At 39.4% G+C, this 14077-nt stretch overlaps 1 pseudogene; it reads left to right on the forward strand.

Moving 5' to 3' along the window:
- The first annotated feature begins 11764 nt into the window (after positions 1-11764).
- LOC101429917 (high mobility group protein B1 pseudogene) lies at positions 11765-12363 on the forward strand (annotated as a pseudogene).
- Positions 12364-14077: the final 1714 nt, after the last annotated feature.

The raw sequence follows: 14077 nt of genomic DNA on the forward strand, positions 1-14077 counted from the left end.
CTGTCAGGAGGAAACTCCTAGGCACAGTGCTGCTCTAGACCTTGTTCTTATTTCAGGCATATAGGCTCACAAGCACAGTCATTAGTATCAGGGACTCACTGTTGGACCCTCATTCCTTCCTGGTCCTTACCATTGCACCTGGGAGACTGCCGCTGCTCCCCTAGGGACCACGAGAGAGCACCCCTGGCCAGGAACCCAGTACCCTCCCAGCTGTTTTTTTGTAATTGTTTCTACTATGAATATATCCAAACATTACCATGAACCCTGGGCATATGCCCTGTATAACTCCCTGTCAACCATATATGGCCTGTCAATAACATCCCATATCAGTATTCCTCTGCCACCATTGTTGCACCACTCTGTGATGCAAAACTTCCTGAAAAGCAAAGCCCAACATAATGTCAGGTTCCCTTACTAGTAAAATGGAATATAGTGATGCATTTAAAGGTTAGATTTGGAATATGTATTGATTTGGAAAAATTCTACATCCTATCTTTTTCTTTTCTTTTTCCTAATTATTGAGCTTCTCTTCACAAGAGCCTTAGATCACAGTAATTCATATATACGATATACAGTACTCCCACACATCCACCATAAAACCTTTTCCCTTCCACAACGATAATCTTATAACTTATTCATATCATATTTACTTAAACTGATGTACAGACTCTGAGACAATAGCTTTAAAACAAGGAGACATCTGTGCTTACATTGTGGTCCATACTTTAGGATATACAGTTTTCTAAATTTTTAGTTATCCTATGTTTTACATTATGGTTTACATTTTTAGACATGACACCTGGGGATGAGCGTCCCTGGCACCGAGGGATCACTACCAAGTACCAACTGATGATGCAACTAGAAAATGACCTTGAATTAAAGGTTCATTGTGGACCAGCAGAATATCCATGTCTACATATAATAACATGACTTCAAATGCTGTTTGACTTAATGTAAGGGGGAAATGGAAAGGAGAAATGAGTTGATATGGCTACGAGTCTCTAAAAAAAGAGTCTGGAGGTTGTCAGAAGGATTGCCCTTATGCACACCTGAGCAGAGTCTAAGAGACAGATAAAGTAGATATAACCCCAGCTATTGGTTCCTTTGAGGGCTAAAGAGACCCACGGGTTCTATGGTCATGGCAGATAGGGTTCACTGCCATGTCAGATGGCCCTTCTTTGGAGCTGTTGTTTCTGCATGATGGAACTGGACTCAGATGGGATCTCTTTTCACAAGACTTTCATGCTACTTTACTGGAATTGTAGTTGGTATTGGGGTTTAAGATATATTTAGGGTATTTGAATCTCTGGACTGACAATATGATAGCCAGGCCCTGAGCCTCAACTGACTTCAGCTCCTACACTCTGATTTATCGGACTCACCCCACTCAGCTAAGATGGAGTTGAAGAAGGACAACCACCACAGCATGGAGCCTAAAGTGCCTACAACTAAAAGTAGGAGGATTGCATCCAGTATCCATGTGGAATCTGAGCCTCCTCTTGACATAGAGGTGCAATGGACGCAACCAATCCAAGGTCCACAGAGAAAAGGTGGCATTGGTGTGGGAAAAGAGACCATGGTGGCTGATGGGTATGGGGAATGGGAGGAAGAGATGAGATGTGGAGGCGTTTTTGGGACTTGAAGCTGCCCTGGATGGTGCTTCAGGGGCAATCACTGGACATTGTAAACTTTCCCAGGGCCCACTGGATGGAACGTGGTAATGTTACATGTTTTATATCCATTTTTGTGTACTATCGTGAAACTTCTCTTTTACCCCCACATTTACCTTGGTTCCATCCATTCAACATCCATTTTCCCCTCTCCTTGGAGCCCACAGTGACAGCCAATCTCCATTTCCTGAGGAGCCACGTCCAGAGATACTTGCAACAGTGTTCAGGACCTGACTTCCTCATCTGCCCTAATGCCCTGGGAGCCACCCTTTCTCTCAAGAGATACAGTTCCCTCTATTTGATGGCATTAGTCCTCCCCAGGATGTGGGTCCACCCCCACTCTCACTACTTGGGTCTCTACCCAATGGTACAACCCACCCTGGCAAAATGAGCATTCAGACATTCCCCAGGAGTCCTTCCCACATCAGACCATCCTTTCTGAGCATCCTAACAGGTAAGCCTCCTAATTATATTTTCATACTATTTTCTCAGCATTTTACTCCCAACCAACACCTGACACTCTCCTATGTTCGTATGTTGCGCCTCCCTCCCCCAAATTTTTTGGGCAATATTACCCATCCACCCAGACCCAGCCCCCCTCTAACCCACAAAGTCCCACCCAAAGGCCACCCCTTGCCCCCGTTTTATCTCTTCTTTGTGCTCATACTTACCACCAGCTCATCATAGATTCCACCCCTGCAGACGTTGGCTCACATCCTTCCTCCACCCCCCAATTTCCTGTAAGCCTATCTTCCAGTCTCTACCTCTCTGAGGCAGCTTGCTTATTTCATATCATTGAAGACATGTAGTATTTGTCCTTCAATGCTGGGTTGCTACACTCAACATAAGGTTCTCAAGATTCATCCATGTTATCACGTGTGATTGTAGTGTATTTGTTCTTACAGCCAAGTAGTATTGCATTGTGTGTATATACCACATTTTATTGATCCACTCATCTGTTGATGGGCATTTGGGTTGATTCCAACTTTTGGCGATAGTGAACAATGCTTCTATGAACATTGGTGTGCATATATCGGTTTGTGTCCTTGTTTTCAGTTCTGCTGGGTATACACCCAGCAGTGGTATTGCTGGGTCATATGGCAAATCTATGGTTAGTTTTTTGAGAAACCGCCAAACTGTCCTCCAGAATGGTTGGATCCTTCTGCATTCTCACCTGCAGTGGATGAGGGTTCCCCTTTCTTCACATCCTCTCCAGCATTTGCATTCTTCTATTTTTTTCATAGCTGCCAATCCTATTGGAGTAAGATGGTATCTCATTGTAGTTTTGATTTGCATTTCCCTGATAGCTAGAGATTTAGAGCATTTTTTCATGTGCTTCTTAGCCATTTGTATTTCTTATTTGGAGAAGTGTCTGTTTAATTCTTTTTCCCATTTTTTAAATGGGTTGTTTATCTTTTTATTTTCAAAATATAGGAGTTCTTTATATATGCAAGTTATAAGTCTCTTATCAGATATAGGGTTCCCAAATATTTTCTCCCATTGTGTGGGTTCCCTTTTTACTTTCTTGACAAACTCCTTTGAGGTGCAGAAGGCTTTAATTTTGAGGAAGTCCCATTTATCTATTTGTTCTTTTGCTGCTCGTGCTTTTGGTGTGATATTCATGAAACCATTTCCTGTTATGAGGTCCTGTAGATGTTTCCCTACACTGCTTTCCAAGGTCTTTATGTTCTTGGCTCTTATATTTAGGTCTTTGATCCATCTTGAATTGATCTTTGTATAAGGTGTGAGATGGTAATCCTCTTTCATTCTTCTACTTATGGATATCCCATTCTCCAGACACGATTTGTTGAATAGGCCATTCTCTCCCATTTGAGAGTTTTTGGTGGCTTTATCTAAGATTATATGGCTATATATATGAGGTTCTATATCAGAACTTTCAATTCGTTTCCATTGGTCTGTGTGTCTCCCTTATGCCAATACCATTCTATTTTCACTACTGTAGCTTTGTAGTATGTTTTGAAGTCAGGTAGTGTGATTCTTCCAATTTTGTTTTTGTTTTTCAATATGTCTTTGGCTATTCAGGGCCTCTTTCCTTTCCAAATAAATTTCATAGTTAGTTTTTCTAGTTCCTTAAATAAGGCGGTGTTGATTTTTATTGGGATTTCTTTGAATGTGTAGATCAGTTTTGGTAGGTTACACATCTTAATAATATTTAGTCTTCCTATCCATGAACAAGCAATATTCTTCCATTTATTTAGGTCTTCTTTGATTTCCTTGAACAGTCTTGTACAGTTTCATTGTATAAGTTTTTTACATCTTTAGTTAAATTTATTCCTAAATATTTGATTTTTTAATTTAATATTGTGAATGGTATTTGTTTCTTGATTTCCTCCTGATCTTGCTCATTATTGGTGTACAGAAATGCTACTGATTTTTGCGCATTGATCCTTTAACCTGCGACTTTACTAAACTCATTTATGAGTTCTGGAAGTTTTGTTGTGGATCTCTCAGGGTTTTCTATGTATAGGATCATGTCATCTGCAAATAATGAAATTTTGACTTCTTCCTTTCCAATTTGAATGCCTTTTATGTCTGGTTATTTCCTCAGTGCTCAAGCAAGTACTTCTAAGACAATGTTGAATAGAAGGGGAGAGAGTGGACATCCTTGTCTTGTTCCAGACTTTAGAGGGAAGGATTTTAGTATTTCTCCATTGTAAACAATGTTGGCTGTAGGTTTTTCATATATACTCTTTATCATGCTCAAAAAATTTCCTTGTATTCCGATATTTTGGAGTGTTTTTATCAACAAAATTTTTTGTATTTAGTCAAATGCTTTTTCTGCATGTATAGATACAATGATGTGATTTTTTCCCTTGAATCTGTTTATATGGTGTATTACATTGATTGATTGGCTTATGTTGAACCATCCTTGCATACGTGGAATAAATCCTACTTGGTCGTGGTGTATAATTTGTTTAATGTGTTGTTGAATACGATTAGCAAGTATTGTGTTAAGCATTTTTGCGTCTAGGTTCATTAGAGAAATTGGTCTGTAATTTTCCTTTTTTGTGGTGTCTTTGTTTGGCTTTGGTACTAGGGTAATGTTGGCATCATAGAAGGAGTTAGGCAATGTTCCTTCTGTTTCGATTTTTTGGAATAGTTTCAGCAGGATTGGTTTTAGTTCTTTCCTGAATGTTTTGTAGAATTTGCCTGTGAAGCCGCCTGGCCCTGGGTTCTTCTTAGTTGGGAGGTTTTTAATGACTGATTCTATCTCTCTGCTTGTGATTGGTTTGTTAAGATCATCAATTTCTTCTTTCGTCAATATGGGCTGCTTATGTGCTTCTAGGAATTTGTCCATTTCCTCTGAATTGTCATTTTTGTTGGAATATAGTTTTTCAAGGTATCCTCTTATGATAGTCTTTATTTCTGTGGGGTCAGTGGTGATATCTCCTTACTCATTTCTTATTTTGTGTATTTGCATCTTCTCTCTTTTTTTCTTTGTTAGTCTCACTAAAGGTTTGTCAATTTCGTTGGTCTTCTCAACAAACCAGCTCTTGGTCTTGTTTATCTTTTCGAGTGCTTTCTTATTTTCTATTTCATTTAGTTCTTCTCTTACCTTTGTTATTTCCTTCCTTCTTCTTGTTGGGTTTCTTTGTTGTTGTTTTTTTTCTAATTCCTCCAAATGTGCAGTTAGTTCTTCAATTTTTGCTCTTTCTTCTTTTTTGATATATGAATTATGGCTCTAAATTTCCCTCTCAGTACTGCTTTTGCTGCATCCCATAAATTTTTGTATGTTGTGTTATCATTATCATTTGTTTCAAGGTAGTCATTGATTTCTTTTGAGATTTCCTTTTTGTCCCACTCGTTTTCTAAGAGTGTGTTGTTTAATTTCCAAATCATGTTGTGAAATCTGGGCCTCTGGCCATTGCAGATTCCCAGCTTCACTCCCCTGTGGTCAGAGATATTGTTTTGTATCATTTCAATCTTTCTGAATTCATTAAGCCTTTCTTTGTGGCCTAGCATATGCTCTATCTTGGAGAATGATCAATGTGCGCTTGAGCAAAATGTTTATACTGCTGTGTTTGGGTGTAATGATCTATATATGTCAATTAGATCTAGCTCTCTAATATAGTGTTCAAATGTTTTGTTTCTTTAGTGATTCTCTTTTGAGGTTTTCTGTCCAGAGTTGAAAGTGGTGTATTAAAATTCCCCACAATAATTGTAGATGCATCTATTGTTTGACTTAGTTTTTCCAGTGTTTGCCTCACGTGTTTAGAGGTGCCCTTGTTAGGATCATAAATATTTATGATTGTTCGATCTTCTTGACAGATTTTCCCTTTCATGAAAATGTAGTATCCTTCTTTGTCTCTCACAAATATTTTGCATTTAAAGTCTATTTTGTCTGATATTAATATAGCTACTCCTGCCTTTTTTTGGTTATTGTTTGCTTGTATGATTGTTTTCTAGCTATTCACTTTCAACCTCCATGAGTCTCTGGGTCTAAGATGTTTCTGTTGTAGACAGTATATAGATGGGTCATATTTCCTTATCTAATGTCCCAGTATGAATCTTTTGATAGGTGAGTTTAATCCATTGACATTCAGTGTCATTACTTTCAAGGAATTATTTGTGTTAGCCATATATTGATTGGACTTGTGTTTGTCATATTTTATTTGATTTTTTTCTTCTCTTTTTGCTTTTTTTTGTTGCTCTTACACTCTCCTCCAACTCTGCCTGTCCTGTTTTTTCCTTTCTTCGTGCAGAACTGCCTTTAGAATTTCTTGAATGGGAGGTTTCTTGTTGGCATACTCTTTCAGTTTCTGTTTATCTGCGAATATTTTGAAATCTCCATCATTTTTGAATACTAGTTTAGCTGGATAGAGTATTCTTGGTTGGAAATATTTTTCCTTTAGAACCTTGACTATATCATACCACTGCCTTCTTGCTACCATGGTTTCAGATGAGAAATCAATATTTAATCTTATGGAGCTTCCCTTGTATGTGATGGTTTTCTTTTCTCTTGCTGCTTTTAGAATTTTCTCTTTGTCTTGAGCATTGGATAATTTGACAAATATATGTCTTGGGGTGGGCCTGTTGGGGTTTATGATGAGTGGGGTGCACTGTGCTTCTTGGATATGTACATCTGGCTCTTTCAGTAGATTTGGGAAATTTTCAGCCATTATTTCCTGCAACACTCCCTCTGACCCCTTTCCCTTCTCTTCTCCTTCTGGAATGCCTATAATACGTATGTTTGAGCGTTTTGCATTGTCATTCAGGTCCCTAAGTCCTAGCTGGATTTTTTCTATCTTTTTATCAACTAATTCTACTATCTGTTTGATTTCCGATGTACTGTCTTCCACATCACTAATTCTCTGCTCTGCCTCTTCTAGTCTGCTGATATTTGCTGCAAGTTTATTTTTGATTTCTTGAACTGTTGTGTTCATTCCCATCATATCTGTTATCTTTTTGGGTATGTCTGCAATTTCCCCTCCAAGTGTTGTCTTCATGTTGTTAATCTCTTCCTTTACTTCATTAAATTTGTTGGTGATAAATGTTCTGAGATCTTTCATTACTTGTGTGAAGTTCTGCTCCCCTTCCTGATTTTTAGTTTGTTCATTGGAATCAGCCATGTTTTCCTGGATTACTGGTTTCTCTTGTAGATATTTGTTGCTGTCTGGTCATCATTTTATCTTGACGGGTTTAATCAGTTCCTTAGCTTCTTTGTCTAGTCTTGGAGATTAATTAGCTGTTGTTTTTGTGTAAGTGTTATATCTTCTCTTTGTCACTTTGTTCTTCTTATTCTATTTTCTTATTGCTGGTTGAGTTCACTTTAAAGGAAAGTATTAGGACTGGGGAAAGGCAATTGTGTAAGCAAGGAAAAAGTGTAAAGTAGTATTGGTGATATATGTTAACAGAGCAACAGTATGAGATCTGGGAGGATGCATGTTAGATTCGTATAAGTTGTGTAGAGTTATAGCAGTAGGTAGAGTACCTATAATGAGATAGTCGACTGAATATTGGAGGAATATGGTATGAATTAAAAAGCTATTGTTTCTCTCGCAGCTCGGGGTGTTCGGGATCCGGTCGCGGTGAGCTGTTGCTCGGGCCAGGCCAAGACGCCAAGCGGGCCCCTCTGTGTGCAGTCAGGGGCCTGTCTGGCCCACGGGCGGGTGGGCAGTGAATGTGGGACTGAAACCTTCAGGGGGAGCGCCCGGCGCCCCCTGAAATGCCCACCTGCCCCTGGCTCTGTGCCTGTTTTGACTGTCATGAGCTTGCTGTAGGATTCATTGTACAGCAGTTTGTCTTGGATGGATTTCTCAGAGTGGAATTAGCAACAATGATGAGATGGAACCAGAATGACTCTCCAGACAAAGCAGCAAGAGTGCTCTGATTTTCTTATGTGGATATTTCCTCAAGAGTGAGTGATTCCAGAATACGTGCTGTTTTTGCTTCCTCCTAGAGTCATTCCCAGTTACAGAAATGACAGTTTCGTACTAGATCATACTGTGTAGTGTTTGCTCAGGTACTTTGTTCCCTTGGTGCTTTAGAAGAACTGATGGGAAACAGTAGTCATGTCAAAGGCTAAATAAGCATGTGTAGGGACATCTATGGAAGGACACATGCTTTGCTTGGACATAAATCTCTCAAGTAAATTTTGCTTTGTGATTACAAAATTCTTAATCAGTGGAAGAAAAAATGTTGCTGAGGTAAAGACCCTTAACATTTAGTTTATAATCTGTGACTGCCTTTTGTGGATGCCCTTTTAAATAAGGGGTCAGTTTGAAGAGGACCCCACTCAACACTTTTCTCTCCTAGGAATTATATATATGAAATATATTATACATAATTAGATATCCTTATCTGAAGTCAATGGAAAGAGAAAGAAACAAAAAAGGTAACATTTATATCTTAGGCAAAGAATAGTGACCTCACCTCAGTATTAAATGGGCTACCTCATCTTCTTGGTCTTTGGGAAGCTCCCCTATCAGAGTATTTCTGACTACATTGGTGTTTAACCATGAATTACTCAGGGAGTAGTCTGGCCTTAGACAGGAGAGTAGAATTTTGGAGTTTGTGGATTAACAAGTACAGTATGAGCTGCTGCTGGGCCATCCTTCTTACTGTAAGAAGAATAGCAAAGACAATAGGAGAAAAGAATCGTAGTTAATGGCAACCTAAAGTAACTTGTAATAATCATTCTATGAATGGTTTTAAAATGCAATGACAGGGTCCCATGATGCCTCCCATTTGTTCTGTATCTCACCTAAATTTCCAAAATTGTCAGTGTGTTCTTGACATCTTCCAGATCATTTCACCCTCCATGGATCCACAAATGCTGATCCTACAGATACCGTATGTTGTACAGGAAATTCCGTAATGAATAATGACTTTGAATATTTTTTCATGTGCTTATTGGTAATTAATGTATTCTCTGTAAGGTAAAGGAATGGCTCTCAAGTATCATCTTTATTTCTTTAGATGTACTTGTCTTATTGTTGCCTATACTGTATCTTTGAGTTTATGTCTATACTGTATCTTTGAGTTTATGTCTTCACATGTCTCCTAGGTGTCCTGGTGTAGGAATTGGGGTTGAAGTTTATACCTAAACCTAGCAGGTCTACTACAATCTCTCCCTAGAGTTAACCAGCAGCATAAAAGAACTCAAGGAAGAATGCTGTTTCCATCAACTTTAGGAGGAAGCAGCCTCTGAAAGTATCCGGCCTTTCTCACTCTTGTGGTCTAATATGTCATGATTGGCCCCCTTTTTGGATCTGTTTGCCACCGTCTTCTTTATCCTTTGATTGGGAAATTGGGACCATGGACCTTCAAAATTCTAATTGTTTATTTCTTATGAATCAATGCCTTATTAATCATGTGGGGATTTCATCCAGTTCCAACCAGGATGCTGTACCATTCTTCCCTCAAACACAATAGAATAGCAAGAGAAGTTCATGCCCTGTCAGGCAGGTACTACTGCCCTAACCAGCAGGAAGTAACTACAGAAGAATGACCTTCTCCCCTCAGCACCCCTTTAAGAATAATGGCATGAACCCCCTGAGGGGAAGTTGAGACAGTGTAGGACAGGGAAATGAGATGAGCCACAACATGGCCAACAGACCTTGGCAATGAGACCCTACTGAGTCCTTGACCTTGACTTTCAGGTTCCAGTTGGGACTCTTTGCTGGGCTGAGGGGAGGCACTGCATATTCCAAATAGTACTCAACTTGCCCCCACTATTGTTGGGATAACAGCTTGGGTCCCTCCCATTACCATTGGTAAGGGGAGGAATAACTAATAGCTTTGAAGGTGACCACACAAGCCAGAACTCATTTTCTCTGCCTAGAGGAGCCAACACCAAATTTTTGTTCTTATTTCCATCCTCTCCATTTCTCAGCAAGTTCTGTTCTTTCCCTCATTTCTAAATAAAATCTTTTTCCTGGCCTAAGTGAAAAAAGAAAGAAAAAAGAGAGAGAGAGATTCCACAATAGATATTAGAGATGCAGCTGTGAACAAGGTTTAGCGACTTTCACAAATGACAGTCTACTTAGCAGCAGAATGTCCCCAGGGTACAGGAAGCCTGGGTGTGCATTTCTGAAATCCCAGGATGTTACCCCATTAGTAAGAGACCAGCATTTTCATCATTTCAGTGCACACAATTCTTAGTAATGTGCATGTTTTCAAGATACTCAGTTAAGAGAATCAAGGTATCTTGTGGCTGGCAGGATTTTTATGTGTACATGGAAAAATTTTAAATATCAGTAAACAAACATATCTATTCTTTCTTGCTAGAGGTTATTTCTAAAATAAAATGTTTAAATACAGTACAAGCAAAAGTTACTGAGTTTTTGGACCATGTGATATACATAAGTTACTTTGACAGACCTTTTATATGCCTCATAATAGAAAGCCAATTTTTGGTAAAATTGTAAGCCCAATTAAAATGACTCTGAAATTATATCAATTGGAATCTAAAGCAATAGAAATAATGTTTTAAAAAAACACATCTAAAAATAATTGCCACCACTAAAACCAAAATAAAGGCTAAATAAAAAGAAAAATGCCTAATATGAATGATAAAAATCAATGAAAAGGCAGCAATAAAGAACAATAAGAAACTATAATCATAAGAATAATATATAGGGAAACGGACTTTGGCCCAGTGGTTAGGGCGTCCGTCTACCACATGGGAGGTCCGCGGATCAAACCCCGGGCCTCCTTGACCCGTGTGGAGCTGGCCCAAGCGCAGTGCTGATGCACGCAAGGAGTGCCGTGCTACACAGGGGTGTCCCCCGTGTAGTGGAGCCCCACGCGCAAGGAGTGCACCCATAAGGAGAGCCGCCCAGCGCGAAGGAGGGAGCAGCCTGCCGAGGAATGGCGCCGCCCACACTTCCCGTGCTGCTGACGACAACAGAAGCGGACAAAGAAACAAGACCCAGCAAAAGACACAGAAAACAGAAAACCAGGGGAGGGGAGGGGAATTAAATAAATAAAAATAAAATCTAAAAAAAAAAGAATAATATATAAATATAAGCTTAAATTCAGAAATAAAATGCATTTGAAGACATGTAATTGAAAACACATTTAGGGAAACAGATTTGACTCAACTGATAGAGCGTCCGTCTACCACATGGGAGGTCCAGGGTTCAAACCCAGGACCTCCTGACCCTTGTGGTGAGCTGGCCCACATGCAGTGCTGATGTGTGCAAGAAGTGCCATGCTACATAGGTTGTCCCCTGTGTAGGGGAGCCCCATGTGCAAGGAGTGCATCCCTCAAAGAGAGCTGCCCTGCATGAGAAAAGGGCAGCCTGCCCAGGAGTGGCACCACACACGGAGAGCTGACACAGCAAGATGATGCAACAAAAAGAGACACAGATTCCAGGTTGTGCTAACAAGAATCCAAGTGGACACAGAAGAACACAAAGCAAATAGACACTGGGTGCAGACAAGGGAGGGAAGGGGAGAGAAATATAAATGTTTAAAAACAAACACCTTTAAAGATAATTGATACTGAAAATATATACACATTTAAAGGTAGTGCCTAAAGTACATTGAGCTCCATAGAGACAGCTCCGGGCAAGTGCAAGCCGGGCGGGCACTGGGCGACTCGGAGCCTCGTGGACAAAAAATAAGACATGGGCAAAAGATACCCTGAGAAGCTGAGAGGCAAAATGTCATCATATGCATTCTTCATGCAAACTTTCTGGGAGGAGCACAAGAAGAAGCACCCCGATGCTTCAGTCAACTTTTCAGAGTTTTCCAAGAAGCGCTCAGAGAGGTGGAAGACCATGTCTGCTAAAGAGAAAGGAAAATTTGAAGACATGGCCAAGGCAGACAAGGCCCGTTATGAAAGAGAAATGAAAACCTATATCCCTCCTAAAGGGGAAACAAAAAAGAAGTTCAAGGATCCCAATGCACCCAAGAGGCCTCCTTCGGCTTTTTTCTTGTTTTGTTCTGAGTATGGCCCAAAAATCAAAGGTGAACATCCTGGCCTCTCCATTGGTGATGTTGCAAAGAAGCTGGGAGAGATGTGGAATAATACCACTGCAGATGACAAGCAGCGTTATGAAAAGAAGGCTGCTAAGCTGAAGGAGAAATATGAAAAGGATATTGCAGCATACCAGGCTAAAGGAAAGCCTGATGTGGCAAAAAAAAGGGAGTTGTCAAGACTGAAAAAAGCAAGAAGGAAGAGGAGGAAGATGAGGAAGATAAAGATGAAGAAGATGATGAATAAGTTGGTTTTAGCACAGTCTTTTTCCCTTATCTATAAAGCATTTAACCCCCCTGTACACAACTCACTCCTTCTAAAGAAAAAAATTGAAATGTAAGGCTTTGTAAGATTTGTTTTTAAACTGTACAGTGTCTTTTTTGTGTAGTTAACACACTATTGAATGTGTCTTTAGATAACCCTGTCCTGGTGGTCTTTCAATAGCCATTAACCTTGCCTGATATGGTATGGGAGTTGTAAACTGGCATGGAAATTTAAAGCAGGTTCTTGTTGGTGCACAGCACAAATTAGTTATATATGGGGATGGTAGTTTTTTCATCTTCAGTTATCTCTGCTGCAGCTTATCCAAAATAATTGTCATTCTGTTAAGTGAATACCACTTTGTAATTGCAAAAAAAAGTTGCAGCTGTTTTGTTGACATTCTGAATGCTCTAAGTAAATACAATTTTTTGTTAGTAAAAAATAAAATAAAATAAAATAAAGGTAGTGCCTAGACAAAGAAAGCTATTGTTTTCGTGAGAGAGGGAAAGAGCAAAGAAAGCAATAGTTTCAAGAGTGGATAACAAAAAATAAACAAAGGTATTATAAATTAAGAGTTAGACACTTTGTGGATCAAAGAAAGGGAGGTGGAATATAGGAGAGACAGTAGATGATGGAGGATACCAAGATGTAGGGGAAAGGGGATAGTGTAGGTAGCCAAAATCTATTCACACAGAAATGAGGCAGTGGAGGATGAGGAAACCCAGCAAATGTGAGGTGTTCCCTGCAGCACCTTCCCACCAAATCGATGTCCAGACACCTCCTGTCCTGCAAAAATCCTGAAACAGCCTGGTCCCGAAGAACCTCCAATGCTGCCCAGCCATTTCTTTGCAGGAGATATTATCAGGTAAGCTCACTCAGCCACCATCTTGCCCCACCCCCTAAATGTTTATTATTGTTCTTTCTTCTTTAATTATTACCCCTTTTACTCATATATTATGTCCATCTTTTTCTTTCACAGTAATTTTGCATTTAAATTCTATTTTGTCTGGTATTAGTATAGCTACTCCTGCCCGTTTATGGTTATTGTTTTCTTGTAAGATTATTTTCCTCCCACTCACTTTCATCCTCCTTGAATCCCAGGTATGTTTCTTGTAGACAGCATATAGATGGGTCATATTTCCTTAACCATTCTTCCAATCTGTGTTTCTGGGTGGTGAATTTAATCCATTAACATTCATCATTATCACTCTCAAGTAATTACTTACATTAGCCATATTTTCTTTGGATTTGTGTATGCGATATATTGTTTTTAATTCTCTTTTTGTGTTTTTACTTGTTCTTACACTCTCCTCAACTCTTTCCTCCTGCAGAACTCATGAACGGCTGGTTTCTTATTGGCATACTCTCTCAGTTTCTGTTTATCTGTGAATATTTTGAACTCTCTGTCATTTTTGAATGCGAGCTTTGCTGGATAGAGTGTTCTTGTCTTGAAGTGATTTTTTTTTTCTTTTAGTACCTTGACTATGTCATAAAACTGCCTTCTTGCTTCCATTGTTTCAGATGAAATCAGCACTTAATCTTACTGAGTTTCACTTGTATGTGATGGTTCTCTTTTCTTTCACTGCCTTCAGTATTTTCTCTTAGTCTTGAGCATGGGGAAAATTGACAAGTATATGTCAGTGGCTATGCCTTTGGGATTTATGCTGTTTTAGGAGCATTGCACTTCCTCGACAGGTTC

The sequence above is a fragment of the Dasypus novemcinctus genome, chromosome X (assembly GCF_030445035.2).
Source record: "Dasypus novemcinctus isolate mDasNov1 chromosome X, mDasNov1.1.hap2, whole genome shotgun sequence".
Classification (NCBI taxonomy): Eukaryota; Metazoa; Chordata; class Mammalia; order Cingulata; family Dasypodidae; genus Dasypus; species Dasypus novemcinctus.